The sequence below is a fragment of the Hibiscus syriacus genome, unplaced genomic scaffold, assembly GCF_006381635.1.
Source record: "Hibiscus syriacus cultivar Baekdansim isolate YM2019G1 unplaced genomic scaffold, ASM638163v2 tig00000910_pilon, whole genome shotgun sequence".
Lineage (NCBI taxonomy): Eukaryota > Viridiplantae > Streptophyta > Magnoliopsida > Malvales > Malvaceae > Hibiscus > Hibiscus syriacus.
The window spans coordinates 86347-111037 of NW_024061831.1; the positions used below are offsets into that span (position 1 = coordinate 86347).

General features: G+C 32.9%; 1 long non-coding RNA gene and 1 pseudogene across 1 annotated transcript; one reads left to right on the top strand and one right to left on the bottom strand.

Annotated features, from left to right (window-relative positions):
• Positions 1-892: 892 nt before the first annotated feature.
• On the bottom strand, positions 893-23530 carry LOC120115796. Its single transcript, XR_005515510.1, has 5 exons — positions 23482-23530; positions 23347-23375; positions 23085-23251; positions 4281-4283; positions 893-905 (listed from the first exon to the last, which is right to left on the bottom strand). It is a non-coding gene; the product is annotated as an uncharacterized LOC120115796 (long non-coding RNA).
• Positions 18428-18566, top strand: LOC120116077 (annotated as a pseudogene).
• Positions 23531-24691: the final 1161 nt, after the last annotated feature.

The window sequence follows — 24691 nt, forward strand, 5'->3', positions numbered from 1 at the left end:
TACTAATCATCCCCAACATTCAGAATCAATTGAAGGAGTATTTAAACAAGTTTAGAAGCCATTGATAAAAAACAAGAAAACACAAGAAACAAGAATCAAGAGAGAATCAAAGAGAAAGCATCAAACCTCAAGTTTGAGCATTTCAAGCCTATTTTTCATTCAATATTCATTTTGCTTTCAAGAACACTTGTACTCAATTGTATTCATTTTTTAGTGTTCTTTTCTTTGTTCTAGAATTATGCAAACAATCTACCTTGTGAGGATTTCCTTGTAAGTTTGCAAATTTGTAATATTCTCTTTGAGAAAGAGTGTTCTCAAGAATTGGGGTATATTCTTGAGGGAGTTGTAAGGTTATCTCTTTGGCCTCAAAAGAAAGAACAAATTAGTGAATTTGTTGGAAAAATCCTTAGTGTGTATAGCTAAGGTAGTGGATGTAGACTTTGGTTGAGAAAGTTGAACCACTTTAAATCACTGTGTAAATCTTTTCAATTTTCTGCAAAAGTTTCCACCAAAATTTTTATTGCCAATTCACCCCCCTTTTTGGCTCCATCGATCGATTAACTCAACAATTGGTATCAGAGCCTCACTCATTTGAAGGTTTAATCGCCTCTTGAGTCGATTCGGGAAGAGTTACATCGATTATCAAGTCATCAATGGCCTCTACAATAAATGTCGACTCCGGTCTCGATTCGATGCCCGTCAACAAGCCTCTTTTCTTCAATGGAGCTAACCATGCCTATTGGAAGAATATGATGATGTATTTCATTCAAGCAAGTGACATGGGAGCATGGAATGTTGTAGAAGACGGATATATCAAGCCTCTCACTCATCCAAGATTGTGGAGTGAAAGAGAGACAAGAATGTTCCAGCTCAACTCCAAAGCCATCCATATCATATTTTGTGCTCTTGGACCAGATGAATATGGAAGAGTTCCATCTTGTACAACGACCAAAGAAATATGGGATAAACTACAAGTCACTCATAAAGGCACTGACGAGGTAAAATAATCTAAAATTAGTCTTCTAACACATAGCTATGAAAATTTCAGGATGAAACCAAATGAAGATATCAAAGCTATGATAGATAGATTCTCAACGATTGTCAATGGTCTCAAGTCATATGGAGAGATCATTCCAAACGAAAAGCTTGTGAGGAAGTTAGTTTACTCACTTCCAAAATCGTGGCAATCCAAGAAGACGGCAATCATTGAGGCTAATAACCTAAAGTCCTTAACTCTTGAAGAGCTAATCGGTTCCCTCCTCACTCATGAAATGATGCTTGAAGATGAGGTGGACCTCGATAAGATTGATGAGACACCAAAGGAGAAGGAGAAGAAGAAAAACATTAGAGTTGCTCTCAAATCCACAAAAGATGAGAGTGATTCGGATGAAGATAACGATGACGATGACGAGGAAATGGCATTGTTTGCCAAACGGTTCAGAAAAATGATGAGACCTTACCGAGGAAGAAAATTCAAACGAAATGAAGGCCTCAAAAATGAACCAAAAGAGAAGGACCCTATCATTTGCTATGAATGCAAAAAGCCAGGGCATGTCAAATATGATTGCCCACAATTGAAGAGAAATGGTCAATCAAAGAATAAGCACAAGGCTCACGTGGCTACATGGAGTGATGAAAAAGGTTCCGATGAAGAGGAACAAGAAGTAGCAAACTTGAGCTTGATGGAATTCGAGGAAGATTCTAAGGAAAAGAAGCATTGCTACAAGGCACGAGAAACAAATTCAAACTCATGGTACCTTGATAGTGGATGCTCAAGACACATGACTGGAGACAAAAGCCGGTTCATAGAGCTTAACACCAAAAATGGAGGAGAAGTAACTTTTGGTGATAATTCAAAAGGTCACATTGAAGGTATAGGTACAATAGGTAATACCTCTTCCATACAAATTAAAAATGTTTTATATGTGAATGGGTTAAAGCATAATCTTTTTAGTATTAGTCAATTATGTGATAAGGGATTCAATGTCATGTTTGAAACTAATGGTTGTAAAGTCATTGACATTGTATCTAATCGGATTATGCTTGTTGGTAATAGAATAAGAAGCATTTACAGGGTGCATTTAGATTCTATAGAAATAACTAATTTATGCCTAGTTACTAAGGATGAACATGATAGTTGGTTATGGCATAGGAGACTAGGACATGCTAGTATGAGTGTTTTGCAACGGTTAATTCAAGGAGATTTGGTTCGAGGGCTGCCTAAACTAAAATTTGATAATGATAAAATCTGTGATGCTTGTGCTAAAGGAAAACAAAAGCGAATTTCTTTTAAATCCATTAATGATGTATCAACTAGTAGAGTATTACAATTGATCCATTTAGATCTTTTTGGGCCATCTAGATCTACTAGTTTGGGTGGAAAACAATATGCATTTGTCTTGGTAGATGACTATTCTAGATATACTTGGGTTCTATTCTTAAATACTAAAGATGAAGCATTAGAAAAATTCATCACATTTTCAAAAGTAATCCAAAATGGAAAAGGTTACTCTATAACTAGTGTTAGAAGTGATCATGGAACTGAATTTGAAAATCTTGGATTTACTGAATTTTGTAATTCTAATGGTATTAGCCATAATTTTTCAGGACCTAGAACCCCTCAACAAAATGGAGTTGTTGAGAGGAAAAATCGAACTTTAGAAGAAATGGCTAGAACCATGCTTTGTGAAAACAATTTGCCAAAATATTTTTGGGTGGAAGCCACAAATACTGCTTGTTATGTTATTAATCGAGTAATGATTAGGTCTATTTTGAAGAAAACTCCATATGAACTTTTTAAAAATAAAAAGCATAACATTAGCTATTTCATCATTTTGGATGTAAATGTTTTGTTTTAAACAACGGTAAAGACAATCTTGGCAAATTTGATGCTAAAAGTGATGAAGGAATTTTTCTGGGTTATTCCTTAAATTCTAAAGCTTATCGAGTATTTAATAAAAGAACTTTAGTTGTAGAAGAGTCTATACATATTATTTTCGATGATAATCTCCTTCCGAGGAAGGATTCTTGTGTGAATGATGATGTAGGGATTATAAATATAAATGACGTTGGACATGACGTTAGAGAACCATCATCAAAGGAAGAAACGAAAGATGAGGAAACTCATGATCCTCTCGAGAATCCAACCATTGAAGAAAGGGAAGTATCTTATCCAAGAGATTACAACTATGTCAAAGATGGTGAAATTATAGGTGATCTATCCAAAGGGGTAACAACTCGATCTTCTCTTAGAAATATTTGTAATTATGTTGCATTTATCTCATGCATAGAGCCTAAGAATATTAAAGAAGAATTAAATGATGAACATTAGATTATGGCTATACAAGAAGAGTTAAATCAATTTGAGAGAAGTAAAGTATGGACATTAATGAAAGGCCTAGTAAAATCTACTGTAGGTACTAGATGGGTATTTAGGAATAAGCTTGATGAAAGTGATAATATAGTGAGAAACAAGGCTAGACTTGTTTCTCAAGGCTATACTCAAGAAGAAGGCATAGACTATGATGAAACATATGCTACTGTAGCTAGGATGGAAGCATTAGAATGTTATTAGCATTTGCATGCTTTCATGAATTTAAATTATATCAAATGGATGATAAAAGTGCATTTTTAAATGGTTTTATAAAAGAAGTGTATGTGGAACAACCTCATGGTTTTGAAGATTTTAAATTTCCAAATCATGTTCTTAAATTGACAAAAGTGCTTTATGATTTAAAACAAGCTCCTAGAGCTTGGTATGAAAGATTGTCAAACTTTTTTAATTGAAAAAGGTTTTTCAAAAGGGAAGGTTGACACTACATTGTTTTTAAAGCATAAAGGTAAAGATTTATTAGTAGTTCAAATTTATGTTGATGATATAATATTTGGTTCTACTAATGATGTTCTTTGCCAAGAATTTTCTAAGCTAATGCAAAGTGAATTCAAGATGAGCATGATGGGGGAGCTCTTATTTTTATTGGGACTCCAAATCAAGAAAAGAAAAGATGGCATCTTCATCAATCAAGCTAAGTACGTCAAAGTTATGCTCAAGAAGTTTGGACTGGAAAATGGGAAACCTCATGACACTCCAATGAGCTCATCAACAAAGCTTGACATAGATGAAGGAGGTAAATGTGTGGATGTTAAATTATATAGGTCAATGATTGGCTCTTTGCTTTATCTAACCGCAAGTAGACCGGGCATTATGTTTAGTGTTTGCTTATGTTCTAGATTTCAATCATGCCCTAATGAATCACATTTACTAGATTTTTGCCTCAAACTCTCTTCTCTTCTTCTTCATGATGTTCTCCTCTATACTCTCACCCTATCTCCATATTTCATCAAAAACACCGTTTTTAATCGGAATTACTTCAAATATCAACTCCTAAACCTGTTGAAATCATCAAATTTGTGCAAACTTCATCCAATCTCACTCAAATCTTAAATTCTTCAAGGTATTTTTCTAAAACTTCTATTTTATCATATTTGAACATAGGATTAGTTTTAATTAGTTCTAGGTTGAACTTTAGATCGGGCATTGATTGTTTAGTGTTTAGAAACTAGATTTTACAACTACTTTCATCACAAACACAAGAATTTTTCAAAATTTTGAAACTTTTCGAAATTAAATTTTTTTTTTGATTTAATTATGTTGTTATTATGAAAACTATATGTATATTGATTTTTAAAACCTTATTTTTCAATAGTTTTAAAAAACTTTGCCCATTAGGATTGGTTTAGAGAACCTTGAGATATTGAGGACTCAATTGAGTTTCGAGATTGATTATATTGCATACATGTGTTTTAAAATTGTAGGTTATTCTTTCCATTCCGATTACCTTAAATCATGTCTCACAAACATTCTAGACCTTCTTCTAGTCGTTCTAGCCAACCTCGAAACTCACCTCCAAATCCTCCACCTATCCAACAAATTCCTATTCCTAATCTCGATGATCCAAACATGACCATTCACAATTCTTGCTTCAATGAACCCGGTCGTAGACAAAATCTCCATTTTAGGTTTTGTTAATACTTTGAGTCCTACAAAATCCGGGAAGAACGCATCCCATCTCTTCAAGCCATGTTAGATATCAATTTTCAACATCTTCATACTCTTCAAGAGTGGAAATTTGACAAACTTTTTGAGCTTGAACCAATAGTCTACCATCAACTCATTCGTATCTTCTACTCTAATGGCGTTTGCATTCAAAATCGGGAGAAAACCTTTACCACAGGAATTTGATCCTATCTTCTAGGACGATTCTTTCATCTTGACTTTGAATACATAACCAAAGCATTATGATTAGATAATGACGGGTTAGACAATGAAAAATTGACGGTAGGATCTCATTATAAACGAAGGGATAATGCGAGTGTGTTGAATACATTTTGATATTTCAATATAACAAATTAAGATAAATGAATTTTAAGATTTTCCTAAAGATTTTCTAAGTATATTCGATATAATTATTCGAATATCAAAATATTACTCCAAATCTTTCAAAAGTCATTTTTAATCATTACTCAACTGTAAAATTAAGTTTTAATCTTAAAATAATTTCAAAATAATTTTACTAAGTATTTCAAACCATTTCAAAGCCAAAAATTCCAGAATGTCCAGAGGGAACCGATTCCCCCCCAAGGGGGTACCGATTCCCATTGAATGGTTTGGCTCCAAGAAATTCCAGTATGCTCGGAGGGAACCGATTCCCCCCTAATCAATGGTCGAAATATTTGAATTTTACACTTAGGGAATCGATTCCCCATGAGGGGGTACCGATTCCCCCCACGCTCCAAGCAGAAATATTAATTGTTTTCACACTTAAACAGCTCCAATAACTTCATTAATATCCCCAACATTCAGAAGTGATTCAAGGTGTATTTAAACAAGCTTAGAAGCCATTGATCAATAACAAGAAACAACAATCATCAAGAGTTGAGAGATAATCAAAGAGAAAGCATCAAACTCATTGTTTGAGCACTTCAAGCCTATTTTTCATTCAATATTCATTGTGCTTTCAAGAACACCATTTGTGCTCTATTGTATTTATCCTTGAGTGTTCTTTCTTTGTTCTAGAATTGTGCAAACAATCTACCTTGTGAGGTTTTCCTTGTAAGTTTGCAAATTTGTGTATTTCTCTTTGAAAAAGAGTGTGCTCAATAATTTGGGGTATAATTCTTAAGGGAGTTATAAGGATACTCTTTGTCCTTAAAAGAAAGAACAAATTAGTGAATTTGTTGGAAAATCCTTAGTGTGGATAGCTAAGGTAGTGGACGTAGACTTTGGTTGAGAAAGTCGAACCACTCTAAATCTCTGTGCAAATATTTTCAATTTTCTGCAAAAGCTTCCACCAAAATTTTTATTGCCAATTCACCCCCTTTTGGCCATTTCCATCGATCGATTAACTCAACAATTGGTATCAGAGCTTGACTCATTTGAAGGTTTAACCGCCTCTTGAGTAGATCCGAGAAGAGTTAAATCGATAAAGATGGCGTCCACTTCCGGTTCATTCTCCATGGAAGAATCTAGACCAATTAAAGCGCCTCCTCACTTCAATGGAACAAATTATCGTCGTTGGAAGAATTTCATGATGATATTTATCCAAGCATTTGATATGGAAGCTTGGATGATGATCGAGAAAAGGATATTCTTCTCCTACGAAGAAGGCAAAGAAGTGGAGTGATCAAGAACGGAAGAAAGCTCAACAAAACACAAAGGCTATGCACATGTTATGTTGTGCAATTGATCCTAATGTATATAAAAGAGTTTCTTCTTATTCAAGTGCCAAGGAGATGTAGGATAAGCTTGAGGAGATCTATGGAGACAAGGAAGAAGAAGAACCAATAAATGTGATGTCTCTATTAGCTCTCACAGAGCTAAAGGTATCTTCTAACTCAAATAAATTAAATTCAAAATCTTTTAATGAGTTACAAGGTGCTTATGATGAATTATTTTCAGAGTTTGAGACCATGAACTCCAAATACAATAAATTGATTTCTAAATTTATTGCTAAAAATGATATTCTTTTGAAAGCTAAATCAGACTTGGAAAATCAAAATGAAATGTTGAGAAAGAAGTTAGAACTTTCAAAAATAAAATTTGAAAACTTTGAAAAAGAAATTGTCAAATTAAACAAACTTCTTTTAGAAACGAAAATGAATTTTGAAAATCAAAATGAAATCTTGAAGAAGGATTTAGAGCTTTCAAAAATGAAATTTGAAAGTTTTGAAAAAGAAAATTTCGATTTAAAAGTTAAGCTTGAATGTTTAACAAAAGAAAAAGAGATCATTTTAAATAATTCATCTAGTTCAATAATGACAATATGTTTACATTGTCATTATCATGGTCATAAGGAACATACTTGTCCTTTAAAGAAAGGAAAACAATTTAAAATTAGACAAGTATGGGTTCCAAAAGGAACAAGAGGCATTGAAACTAATGTTCAAGGATCCAGAGTAATTTGGATACCAAAATCTACTTAAATGTCTCTTGTAGGTGTGTGAGAGCAATGGTGATGAAGATGATGATATTCAAGATGTTTTAGCCACACATGAAAAAGGAATGGGTAACCTCTAAACTTAATGTTTTATTTTATTGGTTGCTCATTTAGTTTATGCATGCATGAGGTTTTTAATTCTAAATGATTATGTTTTATCTCATGTATGTTGAAAAATATTGTATGATGAACATAATAGTTTTTGGTAATGTTTTATAAACTCTAGTTCATCATATTAATTTTTGGTCAAAATTGTTTTTAAAATGTAATTGATATCTCTTTAACAATTGATATCGATTTTTCAGGAACTTTGGTTTTGCAAAATTTTGACCTTAAATTTTTCTTAATGATTATGCATATTTTTTTTAAATATTATAAAGTTTTAATGCATAACATTTTTCAAAAACTTTATGCATGTGCTCTTAATCTCGATAATCAATATTGCATAATGTTTTGTATGTGAATAGATTAAAGCATAATCCGATTAGATGAATTTGACAAAAGATACAATGTCTTATTTTTAAATTAAGTGTTTGCAAAATTGATTGACATTGCATTTACTTTGATTATGCTTGTTAGTCATAGAATAGGAAACATTTACATGGTGCATTTAGATTCTATCAATATGACTAATTTATGCCTAGTTGCTAAGGATGAGCATGATAGTTGGTTATGGCATATGAGACTAGGACATGCTAGTATGAGTGTTTTGCAATGATTGATTCAAGGAGATTTAGTTAGAGGGTTGCCAAAGCTAAAATTTGATAATGATAAAATTTGCGATGCTTGTGCTAAAGGAAAACAAAGGCGAATTTCTTTTAAATCCATTAATGACGTATCATCTAGTAGAGTATTACAATTGATCCATTTAGATCTTTTTGGGCCATCTAGATCTACTAGCTTGGGTGGAAAACAATATGCATTTGTTTTGGTAGATGACTATTCTAGATATACTTGAGTTCTATTCTTAAGTACTAAAGATGAAGCATTAGAAAAATTCATGACGTTTTTCAAAAGTAATCCAAAACGAAAAAGATTACTCTATTACTAGTGTTAGGAGTGATCATGGAACTGAATTTGAAAATCTTGGATTTACTGAGTTTTGTAATTCTAATGGTATTAGCCATAATTTTTCAGCTCCTAGAACCCCACAACAAAATGGAGTTGTTGAGAGGAAAAATTGAACTTTAGAATAGATGGCTAGAACCATGCTTTGTGAAAACAATTTGCCAAAATATTTTTGGGCGGAAGCCACAAATACCGCTTGTTATGTTATTAATCGAGAAATAATTAGGCCTATTTTGAAGAAAACTCCATATGAACTTTTAAAAAAAACCCAACATTAGCTATTTTCATCCTTTTGGATGTAAATGTTTTGTTTTAAACAACGGTAAAGACAATCTTGGCAAATTTAATGCTAAAAGTGATGAAGGAATTTTTCTGGGTTATTCCTTAAATTCTAAAGCTTATCGAGTATTTAATAAAAGAACTTTAGTTGTAGAAGAGTCTATACATGTTGTTTTCGATGATAATCTCCTTTCGAGGAAAGATTCTTGTTTGAATGATGATGTAGGTGTTATAAATACAAATGACGTCAGACATGACGTTGGAGAACCATCATCAAAGGAAGAAACGAAAGATGAGGAAACTCAAGATCCTCTCGAGAATCCAACCATTGAAGAAAGGGAAGTATCTTATCCAAGAGAGTACAACTATGTCAAGGATGGTGAGATTATAGGTGATCCATCCAAAAGGGGTAAGAACTCGATCTTCTCTTAGAAATATTTGTAATTATGTTGCATTTATCTCATTCATAGAGCCTAAGAATATTAAAGAAGCATTAAATGATGAACATTGGATTATGGCTATACAAGAATAGTTAAATCAATTTGAGAGAAGTAAAGTATGGACATTAGTTAAGAGGCCTAGTAATAAATCTACTATAGGTACTAGATGGTATTTAGGAATAAGATTGATGAAAGTGGTAATATAGTGAGAAACAAGGCTAGACTTGTTGCTCAAGGCTATACTCAAGAAGAAGGCATAGACTATGATGAAACATACGCTCCTGTAACTAGGATAGAAGCAATTAGAATGTTATTAGCATTTGTATGTTTTCATGAATTTAAATTATATCAAATGGATGTTAAAAGTGAATTTTTAAATAGTTTTATAAAAGAATAAGTGTATGTGGAACAACCTCCAAGTTTTGAAGATTCAAAATTTCCAAATTATGTTCTTAAATTGACAAAAGCGCTTTATGGTTTAAAACAAGTTCCTAGAGCTTGGTATTAAAGATTGTCAAACTTTTTAATTGAAAAAGGTTTTTCAAAAGGGAAGGTTGACACTACATTGTTTTTAAAGCATAAAGGTAAAGATTTATTAGTAGTTCAAATTTATGTTGATGATATAATATTTGGTTCTACTAATGATGTTCTTTGCCAAGAATTTTCCAAGCTAATACAAAGTGAATTTGAGATGAGCATGATGGGGGATCTCTCATTTTTCTTGGGGCTTCAAATCAAGCAAAGAAAAGATGGCATCTTCATCAATCAAGCTAAGTACGTCAAAGTTATGCTCAAGAAGTTTGGACTAGAAAATGGGAAACCTCATGACACTCCAATGAGCTCATCAACAAAGCTTGACATAGATGAAGGAGGTAAATGTGTGGATGTTAAATTATATAGGTCAATGATTGGCTCTTTGCTCTATCTAACCATAAGTAGATCGGACATTATGTTTAGTGTTTGCTTATGTGCTATATTTCAATCATTCCCTAAGGAATCACATTTACTATATGTTAAGATAACCTTTAGATACCTTAAGGACACTCCTAGTTTAGGACTTTGGTATCCTAGAGACTGTAGCTTTAGCTTGCATGCCTTTTCTGATGCGGATTATGGAGGATGCAAATTAGATAGGAAAAGCACCTCCGGTACTTGCCTATTCCTTGGAAATATGCTAATTTCTTGGTTTCAAAAGAAACAAAATTGTGTTGCATTACCTACCACTGAAGCCGAATACATTTCAGCTGGTAGTTGTTGTGCACAAGTTTTATGGATGAAACAACAACTTTTTGATTATGGAATTGAAGTAGGTACCATTCTTATCAAGTGTGGCAATACTAGTGTTATTTGTCTCACTAAAAATTCCATCCAGCACTCTAGAACTAAGCACATTGAAATTAGACATCACTTCATTAGAGACCATGTCAGTAAGGAAGATGTAGTTCTAGAATTTGTTGATACTTTGCACCAATTAGCAGACATTTTTACAAAACCTTTAGACAAGGAATGATTTTGGACACTTAGGAGAGATTTAGGTTTAACTGACCTATTTTCACTTAGTGTTTAAAATAATTTTAGCACTTTTAAGAATAAATGAAAAATGCTTATAATTAGTTTTAATTGCATTCTTTGCTATTAGTTAGGGGGAGTTTATGATTCTTTGTGAAAATTGATTATATGTTCAAATAAATTTTAATGATAGATTTGATTGATAGAACATAGTTAATTTTTCGAAATATGAGTTGTCAATACCACTAGAGGAAATTAATTTAGCATTTTGAGTGTTTACAATACCGTTTTTTGAATACAGAAGGAATCGATACCCCCTTGAAGGGGAACCGATTCCCCCTTTGAATGGGAACCGATTCCCTCCTTTAGGGAATCAATAACCCGCATGGGTTCTGGTTATTAAACGCCCAGAAAAACCTTTTCTCTCAAAACCTTCTCTTCTATTTTAAACATCATTCATCCTCTCTTTCTCTCTAAATCTCCACTTTTGCCAAAATCATCAAATACAAGTCGGAATTATATCTTTCTTCAACTTCTAATCCTTGCAAACAACATCACATTCTCATAAAATCCAAATTTTCAAGGTAATATTTCAAAATCCTCTATTTCATTGATTTTTGAACTTATGACTAGTTTTGATTAGTTCTAAGATGAACATTACATCGAGCATTAGTTATATGATGATTTTACAACCAATTTCGTCAAAAACACTCAATTTTTCAAAATTATCTTTTAATTTTGAAATAAAAAAATATCGAGAATTGTTGTTTTCATAAAAACTATGTGTATTATGATTTTCAAACATTATTTTCCAAATAATTTTTCAAAACATTGCCCTTTAGGATTCGGTTTAGAGAACCTTGAAATATTGAGGACTCATTTGAGTTTTGGGTTTGATTATATTGCATATATGTGTTTAAATCTGCAGGTTACATATTCTATTCCGATTCTTAAACCATGCCAAATCCTAAACGACCTAGGATATTGTCTAGTCGCTCAAGTCAAAACCGACCTCTTATTCCTCCACCCAATCCAAATAACCCAAATATGACCATTCTGAACTCTTGTTTCACGTACCTGGTCATAGACAAGATCTATATCATAGGTACCATACTTGTTTTGAGTCATACAAAATCCGGGAAGAACGTATCCCTTCGATTCAAGCTATAGAAGATATGGACTTCCAATATCTTCCTACTCTTAAATCCTAGAAGTTTGATAAACTCTTTAAACTCAAACCTTTGGTTTATCATCAATTAGTCCACATTTTTCTATTTCAATGTGGTATGTGTCCAAAACGAGCGCCGATATGAAATTATAGGAATTCAATCCTATCTTTTAGGACAATTCAATTTTATTGACTCCAGCACAATCACTACTCATTTTGGACTAGATAACTCAGGTTTAATGAAAAAGAGACTGTGGATTCACCCTATAAGTCTAAGGATAGTGAGAGTACCCTAAGAATTTATTGTGATAGATTCCTTCATTATATGATCTCTTGGTGGTTTAGACCATCCGGAGGTAGGTACTCCTCCCTTAGGAACATAGATATATGGTGGATATACTGTATCCAATATAAAAAGAAGATTAATCTACCACAAATCATCTTTAGTGAGTTTCCATAAACACTATTCCTTCCGAGAATATAGAAACCTTGGTTTATGGTTGTCTCCTTAGTAATTTGTTTATCAAACTCGGTCTTAGGGTCTCTTTTGATATTCCTATCCCTCTTCAAAACCAAATCAATCTTACTTCCTTGAAGAAAGCAAGATGAAAAAGGATAAGGAAGCGGGCCAATGGATTTATCATCCCGAACTCAGAACTTTGAATTGTGAAACATTTTGATGTTCATGGATTGTTTTATTTTGGATGTTTCAATTTAATGGATAATTGGATATTTGAACTTACATGCTTATATATTTGGTTTGGTTTTAACTTTCATTTTGAGCTTAATGTTTATTTTTGCATCATTTACATATTAGTTGCATTATGACCAATTTTTGCCATGTCACATTGTTTATGAATATTGATTATGAAACTAATGGCTAACGTTTCTCTTGATTGTGATCTTAGCAGCTTAAGCTATTTATCTATATATAATCAGTTGGCTGAATGATTTCAAAACCTTGTTTAATATCTTTTAAAAGTTTTTTTGATTTAACAAAAAGGGAGAGAAATGTTAAAAGCGTTTTAAAGAGGAGTAGTGTTAGAGTAAGGGGTAGTAATTTCAAAACTTGATTTCAAAATCTTAAAATTACCAAAATGTTTTGTTATATCAAAAAGGGGGAGATTGTTGAATATATTTTGATATTTCGATATAACAAATTAAGATAAATGAATTTTAAGATTTTCCTAAAGATTTTCTAAGTATATTCGATATAATTATTCGAATATCAAAATATTACTCCAAATCTTTCAAAAGTCATTTTTAATCCTTACTCAAGTGTAAAATTAAGTTTTAACCTTAAAATAATTTTAAAATAATTTTACAAAGTATTTCGAACCATTTCAAAGCCAAAAATTCCAGAATGTCCAGAGGGAACCGATTCCCCCCCCAAGGGGGTACCGATTCCCCCTGAATGGTTTGGCTCCGAGAAATTCCAGTATGCTCGGAGGGAACCGATTCCCCCTGATCAACGGTCGAAATATTTGAATTTTACACTTAGGGAACCAATTCCCCATGAGGGGGTACCGATTCCCCCCCACGCTCCAAGCAGAAATATTAATTGTTTTCACACTTAAACGGCTCCAATAAATTCATTAATGATCCCCAACGTTCAGAAGTGATTCAAGGTGTATTTAAACAAGCTTAGAAGCCATTGATCAATAACAAGAAACAACAATCATCAAGAGTTGAGAGAGAATCAAAGAGAAATCATCAAACTCATTGTTTGAGCACTTCAAGCCTATTTTTCATTCAATATTCATTGTGCTTTCAAGAACACCATTTGTGCTCTATTGTATTTATCCTTGAGTATTCTTTCTTTGTTCTAGAATTGTGCAAACAATCTACCTTGTGAGGTTTTCCTTGTAAGTTTGCAAATTTGTGTATTTCTCTTTGAAAAAGAGTGTGCTCAAGAATTTGGGGTATAATTCTTGAGGGAGTTGTAAGGTTACTCTTTGTCCTTAAAAGAAAGAACAAATTAGTGAATTTGTTGGAAAATCCTTATTGTGAATAGCTAAGGTAGTAGACGTAGACTTTGGCTGAGAAAGTCGAACCACTCTAAATCGCTGTGCAAATATTTTCAATTTTATGCAAAAGCTTCCACCAAATTTTTTATTGCCAATTCACCCCTCTTGGCCATTTCCATCGATCGATTAACTCAACAGAGTGTGTTAGATCGTCACGACCGTTTTATTCATCTCATGATCTCTTGGTGGTTTTGACCATCCGGAGGCCTTTACTCTACTCTCCGAGCCATGGATTTATTTTGGCTACATTGTGTCCAAAATAATCTTAAAATCAACCTTCTACAGATTATCTTTGTTAAACTTGTCAAAACCGTAAATCTTTTTCCTAATAAGAAACTTTGTTCATCTTTAGTTTACGGTTGTATTCTTAGTAATCTGTTTAAGAAGGCTGGGCTTAGAGTTGGTATTGATTCTTCTTTTCCCCTCAAAAATCAAATCAACCTATTTTCTTTAACCAAATCGGGATGGAAGATCAATGAAAAAACTGGTCTTTGGGTTCGTACTCATGAACAACCTCCGGAAGCCGACGACTCCGACGATGAGTAAGAACAATACGTGGAACAAGCACAACCAGAGGAACAAGTACATCAAGAAGATCAAATTCCTCCATACTTCCGATCATTTATGGAGAACATTGATTTGAGGCTTACATCCGTCGATTCAAATCTGACTGCTACCACTGAAACGATGAATCATCGTTTCGATAGTTTGGATGAAAGGGTCGATGCACTTTCACGTGATGTGACCAATATTTGGTCACATTTATCTCCTCCTGATGCACCGATGGTATATTAGGCCCTGTTTCTTGCATAGCTTTATTGGATCAAAACTTTAAACTTATTGTTTTCAACATTTTGAATGACTTTGGATTGCTTTTACTTTAATTGTTGGATTTTTGAATTTGGTTGATGGATTATGGATGTTTGAACTTATATTTCTATATATTTGGTTTGGTTAAATTTATTCATTATTGCATCATTTACATTATGTTAGATATATAACCAATTTTGCCATGTCACATTGTTTATGAATATTGATTATGAAACTAATGGCTAACCTTTCTCTTGATTGTGATCTTAGCAGCTTAAGCTATATTGATAATCAATTGGCCTAAATGGTTTAAAAAATTGTTTAAGATCTTTTAAAAGTTTTTTTGATTTAACATAAAGGGGGAGAAATGTTAAAGTGTTTTTAAAGGGGAGAAGTGTTAGAGTAAGGGGGAGTAATTTCAAAACTTGATTTCAAAATCTTAAAATTACTAAAATGTTTTGTTATATCAAAAAGAGGGAGATTGCTGAAAATATTTTGATATTTCGATATAACAAATTAAGTTAAATGAATTTTAAGATTTTCCAAAAGGTTTTCCGAGTATATTCGATATAATTATTCGAATATCAAAATATTACTCCCATTTCAAAGCCAAAAATTTCAGATTGCTCAGAGGGAATTGATTTCCCCCTAAGATGGTACCGATTCCCCCTGAATGGTTTGGCTACGAGAAAAACAAAATGCTTGGAGGGAACCGATTCCCCCCCAAGGGGGTACCGATTCCCCCTGTTTAACGGTCGAAATATTTGAATTTTACACTTAGGGAACCGATTCCCCATGAGAGGGTACCGATTCCCTCACGCTCCAAGCTGTTTTATTAATTGATTTCACACTAAAGCGACTCCATTGACTCCACTAATCATCCCCAACGTTCAGAATCAATTGAAGGAGTATTTAAACAAGCTTAGAAGCCATTGATCAAAAACAAGAAAACACAAGAAACAAGAATCAAGAGAGAATCAAAGAGAAAGCATCAAACCTCAAGTTTAAGCATTTCAAGCCTATTTTTCATTCAATATTCATTTTGCTTTCAAGAAAACTACTTGTACTCAATTGTATTCATTTTTGAGTGTTCTTTTCTTTGTTCTAGAATTGTTCAAACAATCTACCTTGTGAGGATTTCCTTGTAAGTTTGCAAATTTGTAATCTTCTCTTTGAGAAAGAGTGTTCTCAAGAATTGGGGTATATTCTTGAGGGAGTTGTAAGGTTATCTCTTTGGCCTCAAAATAAAGAACAAATTAGTGAATTTGTTGGAAAATCCTTAGTGTGGATAGCTAAGGTAGTGGACATAGACTTTGGTTGAGAAAGTTGAACCACTCTAAATCTCTGTACAAATCTTTTCAATTTTCTGCAAAAGCTTCCACCAAAATTTTTATTGCCAATTCACCCCCTCTTGGCCAATTCCATTGATCGATTAACTCAACAATTTTTTATTATTTCGGGTCGGGTCGGGTTAGGTTTCTAATTCATATATTCAGGTCGGGTCGGGTGAAACTTTATTTTGGTCGGGTTGGGTCTCGGGTGGAGGTTCCCTTATTCTCGGGTCGGGTAGACCAAAAACCCGACCCAACCCGACCCATGGCCATCCCTAATTGGGATGATTTTAACTTATGATGTTTATTATTATGATTTTTATAATTTATTGAAATGAATAATCAATCAATAAAATGAAAATTTAATATTTTTTAAATTTTTATAGTATATTGCTACATGTAAGTTATAAAACAAACTAAAATTAAGCAAAAAACAAGAAGGACAATTATGTCATTTTACATTACTGAAATCAAATTCATCTGATATGTCTGCGAACCAAACAAAATATGAAATTGGATTTCAATTCAATTTCCTACCAACCAAACAGGTTTCAGATTCAGATTCCTACAAATTCCAATTCCTTCACAAATTCCAATTCCCTCATAAACATTCCAGTGAACCAAACACCACCTTAAAGTTGTTTGAAAATGACAACGACTTCAATGATAATTGTCATTATTACTTGACGAGATTTTGGAATATAACGTCGAATGTAGGGCTGTAAATGAGACGAAACAGATCGTGAGCTACTCGAGATCGACTCGATCAAGGCACGATAAATATTCGGATCGAATAGACTCGACTCGAGCTCAAGCTCGACTCGAATTCTTAACCAGTCGAAACGAGTTACTCGATACTCGACTCGAAAAGCTTCTTAGCAGCTCGAAAAAAATGTTATATTATAATTTTAGATTTTTTAAAATAACATTATTAAAAATATATTAAAATACACTATTTATAATTATAAAATTTTAAAAATTCTATAATACAACTACCCTCAAATTTTAATTTTTTTAATTAACCAGCCCAAGTCCAATTGTTACATTGTACTTACCTCATAAATCGGTACCAAGTTGATTAATTAATGTCTTTGCAATGAACCCTAAACCTTAAATCCCAAATTTCAAACCTTAAACCATAAGCCCTAAGCCATAAACCTTAAACCATAAATCATAAATCCTAAACCCTAAACCCTTAATCTAATTATGCGATAGGGGTTAAATTATGCACATGAAGGTAACATACAAATTATGCAAAATGATGTTATGTGACTCCTAAATAAATCATTCACATACTTATACATAAACATATCAACATGCAAAATAAATATACACAACTAATTAAAAAAACAATCCTAAACATAGATTAAATTAAGAGAAACCTAAATGCGAGGACTAATTTAAGCTAAATATATTATCTTTAGAATGATGATTAAATTCACGTAAATGTAAAATTAAACTTGCAAAATTGGAATTAGCTAGGATTTCACTTCTTTTTTTCCATATGAACAAAATCCACAACAAACTTACCTTTTACGTGAGGGATCAGCTAGGATTTCTGATGCAAGTTCGATCAAAACATCTTCCCATCCGAGTGGGATTGGTTGATCATCAGCAAAAGGATAGCTGCATTGGCAGAGTCCTATAAGGTGGGGAAATGGATTGCATTCATAAGTTTACTGGAAAAAGTAGGGAGATTTGCTTCAAGTTCTTACTTGTGTGCTTTGCAGGCTTCAAGAGCCATGATTGCTTTCCTCAAGTTTTGCTTTGATTTGGCAGCAATCTTGGCAGCAAAATCCATGGATAGGTCAAACTCCTCTTTCCTTGCAATCTGAACAAGTACCTCCATAATCTGCAAAGTTAACAGCCACAGTGTTAACATGATTAAATGTAAGCAATTTGGCAAGGAAAGTCATTTGGTGCCTTGTCAGCATCATAAAGAACTATAACTGAAATAAATACACAACATTATTGGCTTTGAGTTGATTGCTTTAAACTGTTCAAGAGGAAGTTTGCTTGAAGAATGAACCGAACCTTTGTAATTTGCCTTGAAACTAGCAGTGCTGATTTCAGGGGTAATTGCATAAACGACGCTTATTTCTTTGACTAATTCCATTAATGCATATTTAGCATTTGTTTCCAAGTTTAAATTGAGCTCGAAATGATGAGCACTTGAAGCGAGTGGAACAAGGACCTGTGAATTCCAAATTGAAAACAATCCAGTATCCCACATCGGTAGGTTTAAGACAGTTTTGCGCTGGGGGATATTATAAAAGGAGAGGATACACGGGTTTAAGGCAGCATTGTGTTGGGGGCAATAACGCAGCTAGGTTTGAACCGAGGTGTGTCTATTGCTGGTTGAAAATTATTTCCAAATGCCCTTTTAGGCTTTGAGTTTGAATTGAGTTTAAAATGGAGTTTGAATCGAGTTTAAAATGGAGTTTGAATCAAGCTTGAATTGAGTTAAATCTTGAGTTTATGATTTTTTTTGAGTTAAGTCTTTTTGATTTGTTGAATTTAATATTAATTTTTAAGTTTGAGTTGAGTTTGAAAGTTTAAGACGTGAGTTTTTGAGTCAAGTTCGTTTACACTCATAGTCGAATGTACCATAGATCTCTAAATAAATCGCCAACAATATTATTTCACAAATTTTATTTATCAAGTGCAATATTTCCATATTTTACCTAAAATTGAAGATGAGAAATCTAAAATAACTTGAGGATGACATATCAATTATTAAAATGTTTATGTAATCAAATATTAAATGTTGAAAGTTTAAGAGTCACAACGATTTAAATTCAATATATATATTTGTGTGTGTTAACTTGAGTTGATAATCTGAATCATAAATTTAATTAAACTCGATGCATTGAGATTGATTTTAATTAAATAAAGATTAGACCTCAGAGGCACTAATCAACTTATCTGATTAAAATAATCATTATTTTTTCTAGAAATCACGAGTTTAAGTACCAACAACTGCAGTAGGACGATTGAATATTTATTGTCAAATGGTTGAAATATTTTGAACATATACTATCTTGTAATTACCATAATTTACTCAAAACAAAATTAGACCTCAAAGAGATGATAAAATAGAGACTTTGAACTAGTGTTAAGTAGGGGACCTAGAGCACAATTTGCTCATGGATTTAAAAAATGGGTTGCATACTTTTGTTTTAATTAGGATTTAGGGACTTAAGTGTTGAACATTTTAATGTTCCAACCATTCTTCCTCCTCTCTCTATAAGGGTATGATTCTTCTTTTGCTTTCATTTGTGAGCTCCAAGAAAAGCTCTCTATCATCATGTTTGAACATTTATACTTTTTTTTTTCATTTCAATTTGCATTTTAGATTCATACTTCATCTTCTATTAACCATTTTGGTGATATAAATCATCCTCCATGTGTTGAAATGTAGCCAAGGAAATTGAAGAGACATAGATCTAAGGGAATGGCATTGTGATTGAGGAGTAAGCGGAAGACTTTTTTTTTTTTTTTTGAATTGGTAATATTTTCATTTAAATACCCAAAGCATCAAGTAGTACAACTTGTTTGATTAACCCGGTTCATCAAAATAGAACCAAAGAGCATTGGTGCTTGACAAAGCTCAAAAAACTAAAAAGATAGCATCTCGATTGATGTAAAAAATCTTGAGGTTATGGTGGTACAAAAGAGTATCACGAGTCTCGTTGAGCAATAATCTGATAATAAAGATATTTTATTTACATTTAACAATAGAAATTGCATCTTCTTTGATAGTAACGTGGTTCCACTCATTCTCAACTATCATTCTAATTTCATGAACGAACTCCATTACTTCCGTTGTTTCAGGGGCTTAGGGATTCTTAAGTTTACAGTCAAGCCCTTCTAAAACTATCCACGGTGTTCACGGGTAACCAAGCTATGTTCGTCTCACTGTTACTTTGGATAAAAGCTCCATCAACATTAATTTTAATGCACCTAACCATAGGAAGTTTCCATGCGAGTCTTAGACCATTGCTGTGCGTGGGGACAATTTTGATCAAGCTCGTGTTCACCTCGATAAAATCTTATACAAGAGCCCAAACAACGTTGATTATTTCCCTATCGGTTTTTCCATTCACGACCTTGTCTTTTATAAAACTGAAAGCTTCCTTTTTATTATGCCCCACCACAAGCGGGAGACCCAAATATATTCTACAATCTCCTTCTCTTGAAATCCAAAAATTTCTCGGATCATTTTTTCTATCTTCTTCAAGGGTATAGGAACTAAAGTAGATAATAGAATTGTTATAATTTATCTTGTCTTAATGAAACTTCATACAAGTAGAGGACATCTTTGAGTCTTCTCGCTTTGTCTATGGAGCTCTTGATGAACAATAAGCTATCAGTTACGTAGAAAAGTTGATCGACTTGTGGGCCTCGTATGCTCGCCCAAACTCCTTTAATAGTCCCTTTCGCTGCTCAATGAGGAGAAGTGATGAGAGACCCTACGCACAAAACAAAAAAAAGTATGGGGAGAGTGAGTCTCCTTGCCGATGGCTTTCTCTCCAACTTAAAAAGCTTCGAGACCTGTCCATTGATTCACACAAAAAGGAACTGTGGGGAAGCGCTTCATGGTAAGATTAATAAAGGAATCATTAAAGCACAATTTTCCCATGGCAGAGCAATGAAGTTCCATTATTATACATTTTTTTCATATCTAGTTTAAGTGTCACCCCTCTGTTGGGATCATTTTTTGAACTTTTGAGGTAGTGGAGGACCTCGTACCCGGAGCAGAAGAGCATTGCCTATCAGAAATACAAAAAGGCATCAAAAGTTCCAACTGATTTTGTTACTATACTTCTAGGGTATTGCATCTTGAACTTCGAAGTGTTTTTTTAATTTAAATAAAAAAATGGTTATGGGCGTATAGCAATACTAATACAATAGTCTAGACACATAATTCATATAACCAAACAACACAAATATAGAGTATATATATTACCTCGATAATATCACACCATGAACATATAATACACGAATAACAATTAATAATAATCATAAAATTCAGAAAGTTTTATACAAAATGGTATAACACCTTAGATTAATTAAAAGATTGATATAACACTTAAGGTGAGACATAATTATTTTGATAAAAAATACAATATATTTATATCTTTTAAAAAATCAAATAATACCATATGAGTCTGAAATATAAATATACAAATTAAAATCAAATAAAATAAATTGAATTTTTAAAGTAAGTAGGTGAAAATCAACTGTCAGAATCAACCATCAATCAATGTGTTTGGTAAAACATGTTAGGTTTTGAGTATTTTTGGTTTTAGGTTCAAGTTGGAACAAAGTGAATCAGATCAAATCGAATTAGGTATGGTTTGGGTTAGTGGTTTTAGGTCATTATGTGGGTGTTTTTAAATTTTTTTTTTTAATTGTCAACTCAAACTTCTGTTAATGGTTAACAGAAGTTATCGATCGAAAAAATTAAACCGAACTAATCGATAATGTAAGGGTTTTTGAGGCCTCAAATCATTAGGCATCAGACCTAGACGAATGCAGGCTAAGGCATTATTGGGCAAGTTACAAGGCATGACGTTGTATATTTCTAAGGTTCACGAAACAAGCTCCCAAGTTTTTTTCGTTCGATTCTGTTCCTAATTTTCTCAAAAATAAATAAATAAATAACTAAGCTATTAAATTTCAATTTTATTCAATTAACTCTCCTAAGTTTCTAATTATTTCCAATTAAGTCCCTAAAGTTTTTCATCTTCTTGTATTAATCTCATTTTTCTCATATTAATCCCTAAACTTTTAGCCCATGTTTTGGGATGACAAAAATGATTGCTAGTAATTTTTCGGTTACTTCGATGATTCAATATGACACTTTTGAATTTATAAAATATTTGAGAGCTGGTTTAAGGTGTTACTAGGGAAATAAATAGATAAATTAGAATCAACATTATATCTATCAAAATATTTTTTCAGGTATTGCTCATATTGTTTTATCATTTTGAATACTTTATTGATAAAATTAAATCGACAAATTCTTAAACCAAAATAAGGAATCAAAAGTCTAGACTAAGACCTGATTCAGATCTCCAATGCCTTGCTTTCTCAAATCCATTGGAATAATTTTCGAAATCATCGATTGTTTGATCGATCTCTTTTTTAGTGTTCATCACAAACGGTCCAAATTGCACCAATGATTCACCCAATGGTTCACCTCCGACTAAAATGAACCTTAACAATTTAGATGACTTGTTCCATGCCTCCAAGCCATCTCCGACTCCCAAAAGAAGCAAATGGTGAGCATTCACCGGTGATGATTTTGACCACCCGAAGATACCCTCTCCTTCCAACACGTAAACAAAGGCGTTCCACGATTTCGGTATCGGTTGTCGAAGTGACTTCCGGGATCCAGAGTGAAATCCAAGTACATTGTTGGGGTTATTGTATAAATTGGTGACTTTACTCCCATGGCTTCACCGGCTATAACCCTAACTTTGATTCCATCTTTTGTGATTTCAACAATATCCTTACTTGACATCTCTTGATACCTTGTCTCAATCCTATAAATAATAACATGAAAATAAAGATTAAACTCTTTATACATGTATTCCATACATATACAATAATTTAGAGGATTAAAAAATATGCATATTAAATTTACACTCGTATGACGTATCCTACATCTACCCAAATTTGGGCAATATACAACAACAAAAAAGGCTTTGGATATAATGTGTAGCTAGTGGGACAAGCAATAAACCATTTCATGATTAAAGATTCTTTCTTCAAAAATGGGCGAATACAAGACCACTTTAGCATGACAAAATCATTGACGTATTTACTTTTTTGTTCGATTGTTTGAACTACATTATTTTGATACCACAAAACTTTTTCGATTAAATTCGAGCTTGATCTTGTTGATTTATGTCCTGAATTTTAGAACTCCCATCTTTTAATGAACTTACATTTTATATTTGGAGGAGAGATTGACCCAAAGTTGAAGACCCCTTTGGGTTCCTTGTGGTGCAGGCATCACTGAGTGGACAATGCCTCTTCCAGCAGTCATCCATTGAACATCACCTGCTCCGATGGTCCCCTTATGCCCCTCAAAGTCTTCATGTGTAACTGACCCCTAATGCAAAATCAATTCAAATATACCACTAATATTAATATATAGAAGATACAGATATAATATTTATATATTCAAATACATAAAAGAAGTCAAACCTGTAGCATATAGGTGACTGTCTCAAATCCTGTTAAAAAGAATAAAAAACAAACAGAGTATTGTATTAGAATACAAATAGTTTTCCATTTTCAGAAACAGAATCTAAACTTGTTAGGGAGGAACTGAAATCAAACCTCTGTGTGGATGATCGGGAAATCCAGCAGGTGCTGTGACTGCAAGTTCCAAAATCAAAATCTTTATAAAATACGAAAAGAGGGACAAAACAAAAAAATACCAAAAAAAAAAAGAACTAACATAAAACAGACACTAATCTGAGAATTCATCCAAAACAAGGAAAGGGTCAAAGAATCTTATCTCGAAACTGCAAAAAAGATGTACCCTTTAATCTAAAAAACTCGAATTCATAGATTTGAATGGGGAAAAAAATTATTGACTTACCGGCCAATGCTTCTTCTTACGATAGCTCCAACTCCTTCGTGCTGCGGCCTTGCCAAAAACTTCCTCGCCACCAATCTTGGCTCATTTATGCCGACATCACACTTGTCTTTATCAGGCATTCTTTTGTAGGTAGGTTGGTTTGTTTTCGGTTTAAAGTTTACCTTTTTTTGAGTTTTTGTGAAGAAAAGGTGAAGGATGTGAATGAATATATATAGAGGAAGAGAGACTTGTTAAAACACTGGATTTTTGAAGTTGAGAGGGTAAGGTCAAGGTTTCAAACACTGTTATTTACAAATAAAATAAATTAAATTGAAAGAATTAATTTTATTTTTATTGTATTCAGTTTAAACTAGTCGATCAGTAGAACGAATATATAATAAATGGTTAATTCAAATAGAAAAAAGACTCACCATTTCTTGGCTCAAGTTCATAGACTTTTTAAATTACGTCAGCCTGGCGTTTCCATGATGTATGACTATGCTAATTTTGAATCAGGTCCATGATCAATACGTGTTGAATCAGGCTGTCTTTAGTTATTCGGATTCGGTGTACGAAACCTAGACGAATTTATTGTTCACACAAACACCAAGGGAGGATATTCCATCCCAGATTGATTTTGTGAAACAACAGTGCATTGGTTGCCCTATTCCCCGTGCCGAAAGGAATCAGTTTGGCCCCAATCATCTTATAATTTCGTTTGCTTTTCAATTTTCAAAACTCTTTCAACTTCATTAATCATTTATTGAGTTGTTTTTCTTTTTTTAATACATTAAATTAAATTAAATTAAAAATGAAATAAAATAAGAGATATATATTTTATCTTATAAGTATATATTTGATAATACATATTGATATATTTAGTTCTCTATCATATCAAACGATTTCAGTAGTTAAAGAGAATGTTATTCTCTCTAGAGGTTCTAGGTTTAAATAGTTACTTCTATA